Source organism: Drosophila albomicans, unplaced genomic scaffold (assembly GCF_009650485.2).
Source record: "Drosophila albomicans strain 15112-1751.03 unplaced genomic scaffold, ASM965048v2 utg000229l_pilon, whole genome shotgun sequence".
Classification (NCBI taxonomy): Eukaryota; Metazoa; Arthropoda; class Insecta; order Diptera; family Drosophilidae; genus Drosophila; species Drosophila albomicans.
In genome coordinates, this window is record NW_026263566.1 from 10,450 (window position 1) to 32,264 (window position 21,815).

At 31.1% G+C, this 21,815-nt stretch overlaps 1 pseudogene; it reads left to right on the forward strand.

Annotated features, from left to right (window-relative positions):
• Positions 1-966: 966 nt before the first annotated feature.
• LOC117563460 (sodium/potassium-transporting ATPase subunit beta-2-like) lies at positions 967-7,147 on the forward strand (annotated as a pseudogene).
• Positions 7,148-21,815: the final 14,668 nt, after the last annotated feature.

Below are 21,815 nucleotides of genomic sequence, written 5' to 3' on the forward strand. Positions count from 1 at the left end.
TTAATATAAGGAACGTGGTGTCATGTTGCACTGATCAATGCGTTTCATTTATAATGGTATAAAATAATCACGAATATAATTAAGAGTATTGTGTTTTTGGCTCCAATAATACATTTTTTATTTCATCTTGAACATAAGAAATGTGATAAAATTAAACTTTTTAAAATAGCTGAAAAGTTTCTTAAACCGACTCCACATCAGCTTTGTGTCACCTAAAATCTCATAAAGATAGTTGGTATTTGGTTGATAATGATTTCTGTGGCGCCTGTCAGTTTGGGATAAGATCTTAAAACACAAAGAAGCCACCAAAAAAACGTTTCCAGCTCCAATTTTAACATTTAACTTAAATCATTTCTTTCCGTCGTATTTGACTGTTTTATGAATTGCTCATACAAATGTAGAATATTATGATATATGTATGTATGTATGTATGTACAAGTATTATTTTCACTCTGTTCTGGTATTACGTGGCACTGCTGCTCTTGAACTCAATGAGTAATGAGTGTAATTCTATTCTCTGAGACTAAAAGATGAACACATTTAGAGCTAAACCATTTTCCGTTCCGTAGACCTAACAGTTTTGCGCTCAAAACAAACTCAAAAGTCGCTCAGAGCGGATACCAAAGGCCAGGCTGAGAGAGCCCGCTTGCGAGACAAACACAGTGAAAAGGAGAATGAGAGAGTGAGGGTTATTTCTTTTTAATAATTTGCTCGCTGGTGGTTACGATGTTATGTGCTAGTAGCACAGTGCTACTCTGTTTACTTGTTGTTGTCAAAGTATCGATACAAAACACGACACGAGAATCAAGCCAAGCCAAGTCTGTTTCACTGTCCTATAGGCAGAGCTCAGTTTTGGTTTTCAGTCTTAAATTAGTTTTGAACGTCAACGAAACGTTCGACGCACAGCGTTCAGCGTTGGCAGCTTGACGGGTATAATTATTATTTAAACGAATAAATTATATGCAACGTAAATTTCACTAGTGCCCAGTAATAATGTAGTGCAATAACACATCCTTTTTGTTTTGTGACAGTGACTTTTATTCTGCTCAGTATTTCATTTCTTGAACTTGGTTGTAATGTTTTGTGTTCCTTGAAATAGTTGAGAAAGAAGTCATGCCTTGGCATTTATCGAAATTGTATCTATAGGGGTTACTTTAAGATATCAGTAGAGGATTTTGTCTTGAAGTACTATACTTTAACAAAAGAGATATGATTTATAGAGCAAAACATTTCTATAAGCTCAGCCTCATTGCGTTATCACATTATGATATTTGTAAGAGTGTGCGGGTCCAGCAAAAAAATGCCTCACTTGCAAACTAAAAGGTGTGGTTGTTTGTACATACATATGTATGTATGTATGTACGTGCAGAGCTAAGAGCGGAGTAGCCCCCGACAAAGTTAAGCAATTTTTTCTTTTTCTCTTTTATCAGCAAAGAGACTTAAAATACGCTTATAAATAATGGGTATGTTGTACATACATATGTTCATGGGTGCATACATACAATGTTAATAAGTACCCTACAACGTGCGTGGTTAGCTATTTGTTTTAATTATAACAAAAAAAATCTGTAATTATTAATATTAATAAAAGGCAAAGATTCAAAAATATCTTATGGTCAACGCTAATGACGCGATGAAAATACCACTCCACCGGCAATTCCACTTCAAAAACACATGAGCATACATATATGTATGTATGTTTATATTTACATATGTATGTATGTATGTATGTATACTTTTGTACATATCCTGACATATTTTCATATTGTCTTTAGTACATTAGCCACAGTAGTTTTATATGTTTGTTTCATTGGCATTAGCTCTAATTTACCACGATACAGATGCTTGATTTCTAACTAACAAAAAAAAAAAAAAGCTTCGCTGGTATTGCCTGAAAAGCGGTTAGTGGTGGTATATTGCGTCAGGAGCAAGCCAAAATGGCGCCAAGAGTCAAGCGGGGGAAACACGAGTGTAGAGAAATTCTCGGGATGCAAAACAAAGCATAGAGCCATTGAGAAATAAGCGGACATGTTATAAATTTAAAGTATTTCTAAAATAAAAAAACACATAATTTGAATTTTTAGATCGTCTAAATAAGTGCACTTCATTTTCGAAGTATTTACAATAACATCATATAAAAGAAACATAAACAACCCACCAAAATGTCGAAACCAGTACCAATGTCAACATCTAATACTGAAAATGACCTACAAAATCTTCGCAAACCGGAACCATTTAGTTTCAGTGATTTTCTATATAATCCCGAGAAGGGTACAGTTATGGGAAGAGATCGTAAATCATGGGGTAAGTTCAGTGGTTTAATTTCATCGTTACACCTGTAAATTGTAGTACAAAGTAATATTTCAGATTCAGAACCAAAAAAAGGCTACTTTAATTGTTTATTATATTCTAAAACAACAGAATATAAATACATATATATGTACATATGTACATAAATATATTTATATTGGACTCGACTGTAGCTTACTCGTTTCTATGAAGATACGATATTAGTAAAATATATTATTAAAATGACAACCCTGTCTAGGGAAATAAATAAGTACAAACAAATAAACAAATTTTAAATACCACATACGAGTAGCTGATGCAAATGTTTTATAGTCTACAAGTGTATGTACTATATACATACATATGTACATACATGAGTTTCGCATTACAAAACACTTACATCCCATATATTCGTATGTAAGCCTATATGTATATGTATGTACATATGTTGTTTATATATGTACATACATATGTACATATGTATGTAGCACTACAGCTTTGTTTTTTGGCTGTCAGAAATACATATTTTACGCTGGTACGCCCTGACACTGCAGTTAGAAATTAGTTAAAATTTGTATCTACATACATGTACATACATACATACATACATATATGTACCTAGTAGGTACTACCTACCTAGTAAAAACCTGCTGATCGATATCAAATTTCGAATTTAAAGAAAATTATCGAGTTTTGTAATAAAGTATTTAACAGAACATATGTATGTACATACATAGACATATATGAATATACATATTACACACACTCAATGTTTCATGCAATATATACATACATACATATGTACGCAAATGCTTCATTCTTTTCTAACTTACATGATCACAGCTCTATGTGAATAAAATGCTGAATGAATGAAACTGACATAACCAGACAAGTCAACCATTGATCCACCGGTCTGCGCGGCAGTCACTCGCGGTCGTCGCATAACACGAAAATCAATTAGGGACTTTGCACATAACACATAATAACACACATATGTACATTGTTTTAATTGCCTGAGTTTATGACAGTTATGCATGTGCATGTTAAAGCGGCTTAAAAACTGTTTCCCTAATTAAATTTGCAATGTTTTTTTTTAATTCTTCCAATTTTTATTTTTATAGATGAACATATTTATGTATATAAAACACATGTACATACATATGTATGTATGACAGCTTGGCAACGATCAGAGAGCTATATTGAGCATAGTCAAAGGCAGTCTTGCCAGGTTCTGAGCACCCGTATAAGCTAGATTTTTGAAAAAACAAGCTAGAATAAGCCAAATTTAAAAAAAAAAAATAATGCAGAAAAATAACCTACTCCAAATGAGAGAGAAAACATTAAACCTTATGTTTTTATGTGGGTTGCAAAAATCTTTGGGGCTATATTTATGATTAGGTCTTTTTAAATTCCATTGCGACAGTTTCCAAAAGAAAAAAACACCAATTGGTATGGATTTTATAATAGTTTTCTGTATAATTGAACAAAAATCTAATTAAATGTCTTATTACTGCCTATTGCTAACATATGTTTCTTCGATGCTGCGAAAAATTTGTTTATACATACATACATATGTACATATATCTCTTTTGGCATTTTAACAAACGCTTTATTTAATTTCACAACTCCAAACGATTAGTGGTAACACTACAAAAGATCGTTCTTTGATGTCACTATTAATTAGAAATACATTCACGATCATACCAAATGCACATAACCATCGGCAAAAAAAGAACAGATGAATTTTAAAATAAGCTATATTTCAAGCTATAAGCTAGATGCATATTTTACAAGCTTTTCCATTTTCAAATATGCTAGAACTAGCTTATAATAAGCTAAACTGGCAACACTGGTCAAAGAGGCAGAGGTCACTCTTAAGTAAAGTGTACTCTTGAAACGAGAATTTAAGAGAAATCATAGAAGTGAAACATGTACATATATACCCACATACAATTCATAAAAACATTATTCATTGCTTAAGTCGAGGTGTTCTCTTATACTCTGCGCAAGACAACAGTCCCAATATGAATAAACTATTCAATTGGCGAAATCCAATTTTTTTTTTTTTAATTAAGTGAGGTCGGCTGCTCCGATGTCAATTTAAAAACGATAATTCAATCAAATCAATTGAGCCGTCGACATTGTTGATCCACAGCAATGAATTTTGAATTGCATTACTATTTAATTGAGTTGTTGGTTTACATATAATGACAACCTAATCAAACACTTCCCTGAATTTTTACAGCTAAAATCGGCACGTTTTATTTTGCTTTCTATGGAGTTCTTGTGCACTTGTTGCCATTTGCATGTGGGCATTCTTCCAGACATTAGACCCCACGAATACCGAAATGGACATTGGATAGTTCAAATCATTGGTACAAATCCAGGTAAGCACAATGTTGCAAATTACTCACACATATAAATCTCATCTATAACTTTTTTCAGGTCTTGGATTTCGTCCTCTGCCACCAGTTGATAATGTGGAGAGCACATTGATATGGTATAAGGGCACACAACACGAGAACTATAAGCATTGGACAGACTCATTAGATGATTTCTTGCAGGTAAGTCCTATTAATTCCATGTCATTGTCACATGTAGAAAACTTGAGTAACTACACCATAGATCTGCAAAGACCCATAAGGATTGCTGGTTTATATACATATAATACATAGAAAAACCATAGATTGACTGGAGTTCTCTTTGTTTTTGCTAGAACTTAATGTCAGGAAATCGTTATTTCGATTTGGTTGTGCCGACTTCTAAAAATTTATTTTTTATCAAAAAATTAGCTGAGAATCTCAAAAAAAAAATAAAAATAGTATAAGCAAAATCACTGTCACCTAACGCACCAAAAGCTTAACTCTCTGTTATGTTAAGAACCATAAAAAGAAGTAAGAAAGCTACAGTCGAGTGTGCTCGACAGTGAGATACCCGCTACACATTTTGAATAAAAGCAATATATTGCGGTATTATTCCCAAAATATACCAAAATACAAGCTCTAGCTTTGAGGTCGGAGAGGGTTCATGTTTGTTGTTCTCCTCCACTTTAAAAGTAGGGGACAGTTCACCGAAAGTATTAGTAACTGTTTCGCAAAAGTATTATCCCCATTCGGTTTTTATGGTCCATGCCGATCAAGGGTTTATTTAGCCTAATTTGCTGAACTTAGAAATTATATAGGCTATGCTACTTCCGATCCATACCAGACTGCACGTCAAACTATTTTTTTGCGGCAAGCGCACTGGTAAGAGATGTTTTGATTGCCGGCTCAGCAGAAGGTGTTATTAGGTCGATGAACGGTTGAAACTGTTGTAGTTGTTGATAAAGTTCCAGTTACAGTTGCTAATGGCGTCACTGTACTGTGAACGTAGTTTTTAACTATCGATTGCAGCCGCACCAAATATGAGAGCGGACGATCATGAGTTATAGGATGAAGTTAATTGTTTGTAGTTGTTGGTTTTGATTTGTTGTTAGATACTTGGCTGAAAACAATATTCCAACAAAAATTAAATGAAAAAAAAGCTTCTTAGAACTGCAGTTATGCCCATTATATTTATTTAACATAAACAATAGCTAATAGTGAGACACATATGTAAGTATTATTGTTTCATAAGTATTATTAAATCCAATAACTTGCCTGGGACGAAAGTTATTTTTGATGCTAATGGAAAACAATTATTGTATTAATAATGTCAACCTTTTTTAGTGTACAAAGTGCCCGGATTGACTCCTGGACGTGGACAAAATATTTACAACTGCGACTACAATCAACCACCACCAAAAGGGCAGGTGTGCGATGTAGATATCAAGTCATGGTCTCCTTGTACTAAGGAGAATAACTACAGTTATCACAAGAGCTCCCATGCATTTTTCTCAAGCTAAACAAGATATACGACTGGAGGCCCGATTTTTACAATAGTTCGCAGGATTTGCCAGCTGCCATGCCGAAAATTTGAAGACGTACATTGCCGATATCGAAAAGAAGGAGGCACACAAAAGTGAGTAGTAGTACTATAAAGACTCATAGTGAAAAAACAACTTAGAAGATACTAATGGAAGTATTCGTGTAACATAGCTTAACACAATTTGGGTCTCTTGCGAGGAGAGAATCCGGCTGATCAAGAGAACATTGGCCCAGTCAACTATTTGCCCATTCGCGGCTTTCCAGGTTATTTCTACCATACCAGAACTCAGAAGGATATTTGAGTCCCTTGTTGCCGTGCACTTTCAGCGCCGAAACGTGAGTATAACTCGAAATATGATGATTTAAATTTATATATTTTTATTCATATATTTCATCCTTTCAGGGGGCATTATTATCAACATCGAATGCAAAGCCTGGCACGCAACATTGTTCACGATCGCAAGGAAAGAATCGGATCGGTACACTACGAGCTTTTGATCGATTAATGAGAGACTAAAGAAAGGCAAGAAAATGTTAGTAACTAATAGATGTTACTCTATTGTCTCTAATAGTCAGAATATAATAACAAACACAACACCATATTTATATTTTTCCTAACAACTACAAATAACATCAAAAACACAACTTTGCTATTATTATACATATGCATATATACCACCAAGATAAAAATCGAGTTTGATAAATGCAAAAAGAAAATTTTTTTGATAATGCAATCTTTGAATACAACTCCTTTTTAAATTATACAAAACGCTAAATTAAATGTAAGCTAATTACGAATCTCATTAAGAATGGTTCCATGCTATAACTATTTTACGTGTTATTGCTTATTTAAATTAACATTTAAAAAAATACAAAAACGGAGGCAAACTAAAAATAAATTAAATTTGAAAATGATAATAAAACTGCCATTTAGAAGTGGAAATTTGTACAAGAAAGCTAATTCTTGTTGAATGTACTCTTCAATTATAGTTATGTGAAATCCACTCTAAACAGGAACCGAATTATAATAATAATTTATTATTATAATAGGAGTTCACATATTTAAAGTTAACAAAGTAAATCGTTTCGACCAAGAGAGTTACAACTTAGATCTACAGTTCAACTTCAATTTGGGAGCCAACAAAATTTTCCAAAAGAGTGTAAACCAAAAAAATTTAAATGCATAAAATACAACAAATTTTATACACAATATTTATATACAGTATCCTACGAAGAATATTTTAATCTATTTACAAAGAAACATAAATAAAAGATGCAAGTCAAATGAAATGTATAACAATCAACTCAATAAAAAAAAAAACAAAAATTTCACTTTGTGTTTAGTTTATTTAACTAAGATTTTTTAGAATATCTAAGAGTCGTATCGTAAATCTTTTGAAAATAATAATAAAGCGTATAACCCCAAATCCGCGTTATACTCCCATTGAATTCAGAATTTTGGACAAGCGTCATATAATTATGAAACTACATTCAAGCATTTACGTGGTCATATGCTATGTCATATGTTACTGTCAGATAAGATAGGCAATATTACCTAATAAAGTAGACACATTCGCAACCAAGATAAAAATCATGTCAATGAATAGATAAGAGCTCTTATAGAGTGAGTTCTTATACTTTCTGCAAACTGATTCTTTGTCATTTCTTTATCTCTTCCAATATAGTTCTGTTTCATGAATGCACTTATAATTTTCAATAGACCTCAGCGCGATTATTATTTTTACTTCATTAGATTTTTTAGAAGGGATAATACGACGAGGAAATCGAATTGGACGAATTACGAACATTTATTATTGCCAACAATATATATGGGAAATACTCCAAAAATTCCAGGTCCACAGCCCAACTTTTTTTTGCTTAAAAAGATTGTATCCAAATCTTTATTGACTTTATTGACTAACTTTTAGGTAGAATATTACAAAAACTAGGTAACGAATCGAATTTATATTTTTGGGGTAATTGATATATTCATTAAATATATGTACATATCCCAAAACAACGTGTTGCTTGCTTTGGGTTGGTTCAGGTAAATTGCTAAATCAATTTTAATTTTTCTGTTTTTTTGGTAGGCAATAATAAAATATCCAGTAAATAGCACCAAATCCTTTTTCATTGTATCCGCTGAATGGCAGCGCCGACAACAAAAACTGGCAATAAAAGAAAAAATTGGTTTTGTGCACAAACTAACATGGTATTTATTGACAAAGATTCAAAACCGCTGATAACCCAAAAAATGCGAAAAATTATGAAAAATAGTTTTTAATTGTTGGTTCAGTTTTATATGGTAAAACAAAAAGTTAATTAAAATAGAAATGTTTCCCAAATATTAACTTTGATAACAAAAATGTGTTTGCTGGCATAATTTAAAAAATTGTATCCCGACTTAGCACTAATAGTTCGCACGCTATCACAATTTCTAAATACATGTAATATAATGCAAATATTGTGTTCAACATTTTCATGCGTTGATAGTTAAAGAAAGGAATAGATCAGTCAATACAGAACATCAAAAAAGATTAAATTTCGGAGTTAAGACATGTTGCCAGGTAGTGGCAAGAGAAGAGTACATCATAAATTTCCTGAAATCAGCTTTCAGCTTGGAAAAAAGACGACAAAAATATAATAATAGTAAACCAATGACAGATAATAATGAGCATAGCTTAATGATTTACGGTTTTACAATCAAAATTAAGGAATTTTGTAAATTTTCAAGACCAATAGTTATAAGTTTTTAATATTTTGACAATAATATTAATCAGGCGTGCTCCGGTATTCACTTTTCGTTTTCGTTTTGGGAACAAACCTAGATTTTCGTTGTTAGGTGTCCAGTTTCACATTTTTGTTTGTCATCGTTTTTCTATCGGAACGTTTCACTTCTTACTGCTGACTTGTGTTTTTGGTCAGAAACTTACATTAAAAAAAATCAGTGGATGGAGCTATTAATTTTAGTGAGACCGTTTTTATTATCAACGTTTGTTTGATTAAATTTGGCTTTGCTCTTGTTGGTCCCCATTCAAACTTATACATATGAAAGGGCCTCCGCTTAGTACGTTTCCGCTTTTATCGAAAAACTGGATATTGCAACGAGGCAAAGAAAAACAAAAAATAAAAATACTGCGAAATAATGCCATCAACGACGCTGTTGGAATGTACATACATACATATGCATTTATCAGTAACGGCACACTTGCTTGTGTGCGTAGCAGCGACACAAAGGTTCTTACATTCTCAGTCTCTCTCTCTCTCTGCTCTCGCCTTATGGTAAGCTAAAGCTTATGAATATGCATTATAACTACTTATTATGAAGAAATCATGTAATTGAATTAAATTTGTTACATTTTTTGTTTTGATTAAAATTATTTATTTTATTTTAAAACCCTATTACGAACATGGCAACCATAAAAATAAACAAAAAAAAAAACAATTTCTTTTGTTCCTTTTGGTTAGTGGCTTCCGGCTATTACGACGTATAATCGCCGTCCCATGAAAGTCGCTATAATCAGTATTTATTAGCAAAATACCAGTTAATAGTTTAGTTTATTGTAAATTACAACAAGTTATCCCAATATTGTCAAAAGATTGTCTATTCGTATTGTTTATGAGAAATGTACATTCCACTATCTCAGATATCGATACCTTTTATTCTGTTAATTTATGACGACTTCCCTTTGTTTTCTACATACAGTGGATCACGCTTATTTCAACCACCCACCAACCGACAACTTTGAGTTAGTATACTGGCCAAACTAAAGAGAGTATTAACTTTATTTAAACGCAGGATGTAGTTTAATGTTTTAACATACAAGATACTTTTTCATTTATCCTCTAATTTTTTGTTTACTATATAAAATATTGAAAAAAACAAAAAAATGCCAAAAAAAAGTACCACAGCTTATTCAACCAGCAACTTTGCTGCTGTGCAAAGATCAGTTTCCTAGGAAAATAACGGTCTTTATTGATCTATTGCATTGTGTATAGTATTTAATGCTTAGAAGTTAGATTTTCGACATTTTAAGGTTTAGATCTCGAAATACACGCGTGTTTTACGAAATGGGTCCGTGAACCACAATTGAGAAGGAAAATGACGTCTTAACTCCTTTAAAGAATGGATTATCCCGTCCAAAAAATTATGAAATGATGCATCTGAGTGCTTAGACGGTGCAGAGCATCATTCACGGTATTTTTTCGCGAAAATATAGTGCATTAGAAGGGCAAAAATGTATGTATGTGAGAGCCTCGTATTTCGAAAAATGTTCCCATTTTTATGTGTGTATATTTTAAGTATACCGAAAAAAAATACCATTAAAAATGACAAATTCTAAACTCTACAAATTTGATATTAACTTAGAAACTATTGTGAGATGCGATTTTGAACTGGAAATTTCTATGCAGATTTCAAAAGCTTTCGTATAAACAAACGTAATGAATTAAAACAAATATATTAATAAATATATGTATTTACCCAATTATTTGAAAATTTAATTACCTTTCGGAATTAGCGTTCCTATAGAATAGAATAGTTAGATATTACTGAACTACACCAAATCAAAGTGATGGACAAAGTCCATCTCATCTCTGTGGCACCTATGTTAAAATATCCCAAAGTTCGTTTCCGTTAGAAAATTGGGTGAACTAGAATGTCATAATATGTTCAGAATATGCCTTAAGTTATTCGAGGAGGCCACCGAAATCTCTGAAGATTTTGACCTACGTGCCACAGAACGTTGTTTTATTTTAATGTTTTTCCGGAAAAACTTGAACGGCAAATAAAATATTGACTTCTCTTCAGAAACAAAAGTTTAATATATATATATATATATATATATATGTATGTACATAATTTGCTTTGCCACACAAATTTAAAAAATGCGTACATATATTAAAAATGCATAATGAAAAATTTCGTTATCTTTATACGAAGTTTTCAACTTACATAATATTGGTAAAGTAATAGCAAAATACAATGAAAAGCAATGAAATTTTTTGGCGCTTTATGTAGTTTTTCAAAAATATTATGGACACTGCCATATTGTTACATAATAACAAAAGGATATGATGGAGTAACTTGTTGTAATTACAATAAACTAAACTATTAACTTATATTTTGCTAATAAATACTGATTATTTTGAATATATGTATGTATATATTTTCTTTTGTTAAATCAAGGAATAACACGAAATAAGCTTTTGTGACTTTGGGCAACTCATTTATTAGAGAAGTTTGTGCACGGTAACACCGAATGGTGAGTTGAAAGGGAAGTGCATAAAGATTGGTATGAACAAAAATATGAATTAAAACAATGTATGAAAAATATGTTTTATCCCAATAATTTTCGATCTAGAGCAAATCAAAAATACGATTTGAAAATCGTTTCCATCTAAGATCTCATTTGGAATCTGGTTGGTTATGGTTTCTGATTGTCAGCATCACTTTGATCACTTTGGAGGAACTGCTATCGGACTAACAAACTAATTAGCGGAGTATATTAAAATCATCTAAAAATTAGTAAAGTAGACAGATCAAAATCTATTACTTAAATGATAGATAAACAAACACAGTCAAGTGCGCTCGACTGTCCTACCTATTTTAAATAAAAACAAAACACTTACATGTATGTACTATGTACACATATCATGTAAGAGTCTAGTGCGAAAACGGTATAATAGCTCAGATGCATCACTGCCATGAATATTTTCAACCCAAACCAATTAAGTCAGTGCTGCAGCACCTGGGTCACGCTTACATATGTACATATTGTATTAGAACAGACATTGGAGTATCGTCCAGCTGTTGACGCTGATCGAGAATTGAAATTGTTCTTTATGACGGGATATGTACAAATATGTACCTCTTCTGTATGTACCACATATTCAACATATGTACATATGATGTATACTATTACATATTTAACGCCCGGATCAGATGTTTTATGTTTTATTATTACAAAAGTACATATGGGTGTGTATACCTACATACATACATACATGTATGTACATATGTACATAAGTTTTGTAAGAAGTCACTTAAGTCACTTAATTTCCATTCATTTGCACTCTCGAAATGCTTAATTATGTGAATTAATACATTTTACATTTTAATACATTTATGACAGTGAACATCTGCATGCTTACATATTTTCATATGTTTCATACATACATACATACGTACATACATAGATTCATAGAGAACATTTTACAACAAGAAATACTTTCAGATTGACAAAATAACAAGTTATTTGTACAAATTTACACACAAGATAAACAGGTTCACACATGCATACATACATATGTACATATTCCATTGCATGTGTGATGCATATATGTATGAACACATGTCATCTCTTTTTTTTAATTTAGATTGGCACGAATAGTTGATTAAATAGTTAGTAGAAAAGAAGCGATTACGAACACACCAACATAACCTTAGCCCTAGAAAAAAATGCACCAAAACAATCTGTGGTATATGTATGTATGTATGTACACACATACTTATTTATTTATATCATGTAGATTGAGCGCATGACAAAGAGAGTGACAGAGAGAGAGAGAGAACCCAGAGAGAATAAGCTCGTCAGCATGTGCTTGCTTGCTATTTTGTTGCTAATTTTCATACAAACAGTGCTTATGGTTAAAAATATCACGCATGGCTGTATTTCATAATGTAAAGGCAAAATTTATTTAAAAAAAAAACAGTATAAAACTTAAGTTTGCATATGTACGTATCTAAATTTTTATTCTGTATTTATACATACATATAAGTATGTACATACATATGTAAGTGCATAACATGTGCTGATCATCTTGCTTGTATCATGATCTTGCACTTTTATCATGTACATATGAGCTTACGTACATATACATAATGTATTTTTGTAATGCTTACTCTTTGTCTATAAACTTTACCGCCCACTAATCGTTTTGTTTATTATATGTACATATGTATGTATTTGTACATACAAATATTCCCGTCAAACAATCATAGATGATTGTCAATTTAAACACTGTTAATGTGTTCTAATCCGATAAAATATGAAATACATGAATATGTGAATATGTGAATAAATACATACATATGTGTATGTATGTACATACATATGTATGTTAAGTGTATGTACATACATATGTATGTATATATTTGACTTGGACATATTGGCAATATGGAATTAAATTAGTTTAAAAACATGAGAATTTACATATGTATGTACATATATAAACATTATGCAATTGAATGTAAGCGTTTTGAGTTAAAATTATAAAAAAATAAAAACGGCGAAGAGCATTCTTCTTACTGATTTCTGTCTATTTCTTAAAAAAAAGCTAAATTCACTTACTCATTTTGATAGGTTTTTATATTTTTTATTCTTTTATATAGTCAATATTAAAAAAAAAGTATTTGATCTAAAGGACAAAATTATTATATTCATAGGGACGTTTATGGTTTATGTTTTTCTAACTACATTTCAGAAAGTTCACGCAATATTTTTGAATTAATAAATGGCAAACGTCACTACGATTCTTCGGAATATTGGTTATCGAACTAAAAAATATAATTTTGAAATAGTTTTCTTCTAATTGAAATTTAATATTGTGATGTAGACAATATTCTTTCATCAAAATGGCTTCAAGTCAAGATATGTTACAAATAAAAAGATTTAAGAATATGAACATAGTGTATAATTAGGTATATATAAGGCAGCCAAATGTGGCTAATACTTTCTAAAACAATAATTTTAAATCATACTAAAATAGGGAAGGTAATATTATGAAGTACAGTAAGTATAATTTGTTGCGTAACAATAACAATGTGGCATTGTAACTTTCTCAATTGTTTTTACTGTGTAAACGGATAATATAAATATGTACATACAAATAAAAAATAAATTAAATGTATTATTTTGATCGTGGTTAGTGGCTGTTTTCTTGAAATGTTTATATATATCGAAAATAATTTGTGTATATATTACATTATATACTTTATAGGTTGGTAAACGCGATTTTGAATTAAGATTTTTTATCAATGTCCGGTGAGTTTTATATATCACATATCATTTTGACTTACAAGTTGCAAAGATATTTAAGGGTAGGGTACATCGTAGTCGACCATTATGAATGAGAGTTTGTACTTTCATTTGCTTGTGTTACGGCCGCATCATCGCAAAAAGCTTTCAATAGCTGTCTGCTTCATTCGAACACTCGTATCTTTCTATTCTTGTTTTTTTTGATTGTGTGCGTGTTGACTGAGAGGCATTGTTGAATGTGTGCGTGTTGCGCAGAGAGCACCGAAGTAACAGAAGGCCTTATCGACTCGATGACTTCGATGCCTCCACAACATTTTGTGGCTCAGTTGACGATCTTCCCTAGAGAGCGCAATACACGGCACGCAACGAAAATTGTGTACCGAATTTCAAGAACGCAATCCAAGAGTAGCTTTTTTGTGTTTTGTTTGTGTGATAGTTTATGTAAAGCTGAAAATACAAAGTGAAAAAAAAACAAACAAACACTTATAGTATTATGCCAAGTGATATAAATAATTTTTTCGAATATAATTAAAAACATTAAAGCTTTTAAACCTATACATACAAACAATCTCAAAAAGCACTAATATGTCGAAGAATAACGGAAAAGGCGATAAATGTGAGAACGATTTTCCTCAACCGGCCGAAAACAGACTTTTTCCGAGATGATTTATGATCCCGGGATGGTTCCTTTTTGGCCGTACTGGAAAGAGCTGGGTAAGATAAAAAAAATTGTTTAGATACCCAGAAAAACGTCATTTACGGATTTTTTCTGACCAAACAAACAAACAGAATTCGAGGTTTCTCTTTATCACATTCTCTCACTTCCAACTTGAAGTCTCTTTAAGTCTAATCGTAGGAGTGTGTAGCAGTATATATTACATATTATAATGTTCATATTATGTACATAGAAGAAACAGCAATAGTCGGCAAGAAAATGTACATATGAGAATATACTTAAATGCATACAGGCATTTCCAAAAATATAATTAAAAAATAATAAGAAATATTTTTATTTACGAAATTAATGAGAAATATTATATAATAAAAATATATATATTGTTTTTGTTGTAAAATATTTTGATTCTCGCTTTTATTCGTAATATTTTATCAAAATCTTTGCAATTTTATTTTTAAAATATTTATACCAACAAGCTTCAACAAAATTTAAACAGAGATAAGGCAAGCATCGACTATCGGTACATTTTTTCATAAGCCCTTTGTAAATTGGGCACGTTTGGGTTGTCACCTTACAAATATAAATATAAATTTTTAAAATAAATAAAACAATAACAATACTTTATAACAATGTGAACTAATATAATAATATATAAGACTGAATTATTTTATTATGATTTAAATGTATTGTCAGAGTATTATTTACTGATGATTTCACTGATTTTCACATTTTTCACGATTCAAGATTTCAGGAGCTCCGTTTTTTTGTCTTAATATCTCGAAAGCGACAAGGCTTGTCTTTTATTTAGAAAAAATTCTTATACAATGCATTTATCATGTAAAACATGTAAGAAAGCTACAGTCGAGTGTCCTCGTCTGTGAAATATCCGTTACCCATTGAGAATAAAAGCAAAACAATGCGGTATTCATTTTAAAATATACCAAATCATTATAATAATAAATATACATTTATTTATATATTCAAAACATACCATTGAGTGCAAAATATACCAGATTGTCAGCCAAGTATTCAATAGTATTTCTTCAATAACTTCCACAATTTTTATCTATCACAAATTTTAGAAATCCCTAATACTATAGTTATTATTGTATGTTTAAAAAATCATTGCTCTAGCTTAAAAATTACGCTTATTATTAGATTTTTGTCTATTTGCTGGGCGGAAGTGGCGTGGTACAAATCTAAAACAAACTTGATCTGCGTGCAAACATAACAAATGCTGTCGAAAAAGTAAGCTCTATCTCTTATAGTCTCTGAATTTCTGACAGACTTACATGGCTATATCGTCTCGCTGTTGCTGTTATAGGGTCGGAGATGCCTCCTTCTGCTGGTTACATACATTTGCAGTAGGCAGAAAGTTCTTATAGCCTTCTACCCTATGCGTAACGGAAAATGTGCTTTTATGACATAGTTTTTCAGTTTAAAGATGCCACGATAGTGAGTGATCCTGGAAATGCTTATATGTACATATGTATGTATATGCATACATACGTGTGCATGTATGCATGAAATTGTTTGATGTAGGTTGCAATGATGCAACGGAAATGGTGTACACGAAAATCTGTAATTAAATGTTATTGAATTTAAATGTAATATAAATCAAAGGCGTTTCTCCTTTTTCATTCCTTGTTTGAGACAGTCGATAAATAAGATTCTAATTTGTGCTAATCAGTAGACTATAAATACTTGAATAAAATCATATAAAAAAATTTGACTTAATGGTAATTCTGAAAACGATTGTTTTGTACAAAGTCAGGTGCATCGTTACATCGATTCCCAAGAAATGTTTAGAGGGTCTCTTACTATAAAAGTAAACTCTATTATAGTACACTACTAAATAGTAATGAGTATGGATATATAAGTAAATGTAAGATATTCAGACGACAACATGTGCGACTACGTTCTTTTTGTTCGTGCTCACAGTTGTTAGATAAACTTAAAGCGTGAACTACCTTCTGAATTAAATAAATTGATTTAGTCTATTACATAAAGTAATGGATTCTATATAGGGGTATATTACCACAAAATAACCTTTTACAAACTTGCTTTTGCGTCGTTTCCAAGACCAAAATGCATTTGAAGTGTTTACAAATTTACATCAAATTAAATGTAAATTGTTTAGAAATAAATACGTTTCAACAATTTTTGACTTGGTAGACCTATTTAAGTGCCTACATTTAACTGTTAAGTAAAATAATAACATTCGTTTTAGTCACATTGATTTGGTGATATTGTGACTCTTTAAGAGTAAATGGTCAGTTGTTATTATATGTATATAGTTATATTTATTTTATCTAGTTACATTACATTATTTTATCATCCTTACTATTATTTCATAACTCAGACCAAATGTGATGTTTACAATTGTACATTTTAGAGCACACATAGCAAAATCACGAAAATAGCTAACTGCATTCAATCACGTATGTGTGAATAAAAACAATAAAAATTGCACATTCTCGGCTTGAGATACCCCTACCAATTTGGAGCAAATATATTTAAAAATGCATACTTACATATGTACATATGTATGTATGTATGTTATGCATTTTTCTGCTTGCATACTTAATTATGTTATGTATTTTCTGGTGTAAGTGTTAAGGAATACAATTCGCATCATTCAAAACGATTGTTTGGTGGTGCAAAAGTAACAAAGTTAAGCAGAAAAATTAATATATTAAGGTAGAACAAATCAACCGAAAATGAACATTACATAAATAATGCGGGCCTGTGTGTATTTCGAAAAGCATAAAGCTTGTATATATTTAATTTATTATTTAATGTGGCCAATGTTATCGTCTTGGGCGACCTTCAATAAACAATTTCTCATGCCTCCATCAGAATTCCTCTATTTTGAGCTTTATTTTGTTTTTTCTTATTTTTTAAAAGTTGCAAAGCAATTTGAAACACAATTTTAAAGCGCCACTTTGTAAGTGCAATACTCATGATTACTTTCGATATCGCACTTTTTCGATAAATACACCAAAATATTAGTCAAAATACGGTCACCTTTTCATATCCATTACCGAATCATTAATGATGCGTTTTTCATTAGCGCATATGAAATGATGCTGCGAAAGGTTCCAATCTTCAGCAGATATAAGCTCTACCGAAAGCATATTGATTGTATTATCTGTAAAATTAAAATTAGGTAAAGCCTCGCTGGGTACCGGTAAAAATGTAATTTTTCAATTGAAAAATATTTGAATTTATTCAAATAGATATTAATATGTAATGGGATAAAATTAATACTAACAGATTGTAGATGCAGGCTGTTTTGATATCTTTTTCACTTTGCACATATGTAGATTTGATTTGCAATGTGTTATGTCATTCATAAAATGTGGTACTGTTCTGAAGATACGCGAACTTCTCATATATCTTGCTATTTTTTATGTTCTCTTTTATTCTTTTTGTTTTTTTTTTCACACACTGATTTCGATATTATTATCGTGTAGACAACCACATATGAAGTATCACCTAAAGATTTTTTTTATTTTTCGGATGAATTCACTGTGCCCAACTGCAATAAACTATCTTTCAATTTATAAATGTGTGTGTAAAAAAGTTTATGCTGAAGAAGCTTTCATAAATTCAAAATAAACTATCCAATACTAGCTGCACTTATGTCAAGAAATACTACAACATGTTTAACATAAACAGTTAGAAGAAATGTGACATATGTATTCAAAACTCGGAGTACATATTTGTAAATTATGTAGCTTAGAAACTAAAAGCAGCTCCACGACAGAAACTATTTTTCATAAATAATTCCATGAAAAAATAAGGACGAATAAATAAAATATTTCGAAATTTTGTATAAAGTTTAATGATGAGCTCATGAAATATGATTATTGATGTTATTTTAGTGATATGTTGAACAAAATATCGCGATATTCCGACAAGCTATATTAAAACACAGATTATTTAATTAGTTAACCTTTCCGACATGGTGGCGAATTTTAATAACCCTTACGGGCATTTTGTGTCATGTCATGTCAACAGGCCCTAAGCCCATGCTGCCACACCTGTTATTGCCCATATGGCAAAATAAAACTAGGACTCATTACTACGCGTATAGTTTATTTGTAAATATACATAATGTATGTGTATTCCTATCACATATTCAATTGTCAGTGGTTTTACTAACTTATTATTTATTCAAGGGTCTCCTTTGCAAACTTACATTATTCGTACTAGATACACACACTATAATATTTGTTATTTCTAAAAACGTAACATAGCAACAACACTATATGTATGACCGTAGATCATGTAGGTGGACAACAGACCTGATTCTAACATATGGGTATAATTGTTGAGACGGTACTATTTTAATAAAAAAATAGAACATAAACGAAACAATCTACAAATTAATAAAAGGCTTTTGTTATAGCTCTGAACATCAGTACATATTATATTCTTAGAGTTAAGATTCTCTTTAGAAACTTTTCTTTTTTACTAAAAGTACATATATTCGATAATTTGTTGTATTCGCACGAATTTATTCATTTTTGTAAATTATCTTTACACGAAAAAAAAATCCAAAAATCAACTACTTTTAAAGTTTTCCACGCCACATTTTCGTCAGACATTTTCGTAATATATATGTATGTAACATATGTATGTCGTTTCAAACTATTATAATGTTTCGGATACGATTCAATTTTAACATGTTTGCGAATTGGAGAATGTGAAATAAGTTTAATCACAAAAGTGTCTAAACAAAATAAATAATGTATGAAAAGAATACGCTTTAATTTCACTCATTTTGGACTGAAATACATTTTTCAGCAAAGCAAACCGGAAAAGCTTTGAATTTCATTAATATTATAAATACCGATTTGGCCTGCATTTCGTAATGTATCATTGTTGAAGTATTGTCGCACTCAACAAGCAAAATGCGGGTTGCAATAGCACCTTTGTTATTCCATGTTACATTTAAAACCGGTTCGATCTGCTGATTGTCAGACTTTATTTCATTATGCATATTTATTGACCCTTGAAATCATTTGAGGTAACTAGTGCTATGCTGCAACGAACAATGGAAGATGGTTATTGATTTGTTGAAATGTTAGACCTTCTACTTTTGTTTTGTGTTTAAAGCGCCCTCTTATTTCTTAAAAATGTATACGGTAAACCAACATAGCACAATTGACTTATTAGCCAAGCTAGAACATTTTTAATGTGTAACAATTAAGAAATATGTTTTTATATTACTCTTGCAATAATGTATGTGCATCTGATCGATTTTATCGAAATATGAACTTAACGGTTGCTCTGAATTAATACGAAAACATAGCTTTTGTGCACCTAGTATGTTTACCAGTCATAATTTCTAAAGATTTACACGCATCCGTATAATACGATTTTTGGCCATTTGTAAATGACAAACGGTGTATCAAACCTTAGTGTTTACATCCAAGTGAGGCAGTCACTTACGGGTGGTAAGATTTATTATATTGGCGAGGTCGACGGTATACAAACGCCTTAAAGGTCTTTGTGCAGAAGGCTAAATTGATGGACGCAGACACTCGCCTTTAATTGACAACGCATAAATGTTTGTTTTCTCGTTTCGTCTAATGAAAGGGAGATAGCTGATGTCAGAAATGCTAGTACTTACATACCATACATATATGTATATAGACATGTTATACTTCCTTAACTTAGGTACCGATGTCTTGCAGCTCATGTAGTTTGACAAATAAGCAAAGAAGTTTCATTGCATTTAAATTTATCGCACAATCCAGTCTTAACTTCGTTCCTTCTTCTCAAATGTTCATTACATTTTTAAAATCAATTATTATTTATATAATATTACATTTTAATTCATATTTATATTTGTGCATGCGAAAACCATTTGCCATTCTTATGATATATGCTTTGACAATTAATCTAAAACAGTCGGAGTCTAGAATTAATCATATCTCTTCCTCTATAGTTCTGTTGTTAACATAAATCAATAGAGTATTAACTGGCAATACACATGTGAACATTAAATATTCTTTATAAGAGAGCTCCAAATGGGGTTTCTTCGATAACACTTTTAAATCTTGCAACATTTATTTGCCATTAAATACAATGGTTATAAATACATAACCGGGCAAAATTTTATAGAGTTCTTCAATTTTACTTTGGATTTATGTTTTCCTGAATGTGTTCCTTTGTTAAATGAATATTATATATATTATAGGAACAATTCTTTCTAGATTATCCGACACAATCTCATATCCATTATCTCTTTGAGTTTCGATAATGGGACTTTTTGTTTTTGGCAAATAATAAAGAATAATGATTATTTGTTCTTATTTATCTGATAGTTTTCGCATTTTCTGGTGCAGTTTTCAAAAATATTGTCATGATTATTATCTATAATTATAAGTTAACAAAAAATGAAAGGAAAGAAGATCAGGGCCAATAGAAAGTTCTTTTGAGTCGCGAAATTTGAGTAAGTAAAATTCAATGCGGCATTGCAAGCATAAATCAATCAGAGAAGATTACGAATACATCGGCTGGATTTCTTACTTTGACAGCTGAATTATCAATGGGTAGTCGATTAAATAGCTCCTGGATTGTGCCGATGGAGCTTTGGGTTTGTCTCATTGGCAAATAGTCAAATTCAATTCAAATAATTATACGGTAAGTGATTAACGATGACTGCACAGCGTTTTCCGATACTAGCATAACCTTTCAAAAATTTTGCACTTAACCCCATTTTCCTAATTAAATCGTTGACTCTTTTGTAAATTTTTTTTAAATTAAGTAATCCAAAAAATCATCTAATACGTTTTTCACTAGGAAACCTATATACATATGTATGTAAATTCTACGCCCAGACGATTTGAACGCTGCAAACGGCATTGATTCATTCAGTTTCAGATCGACTGT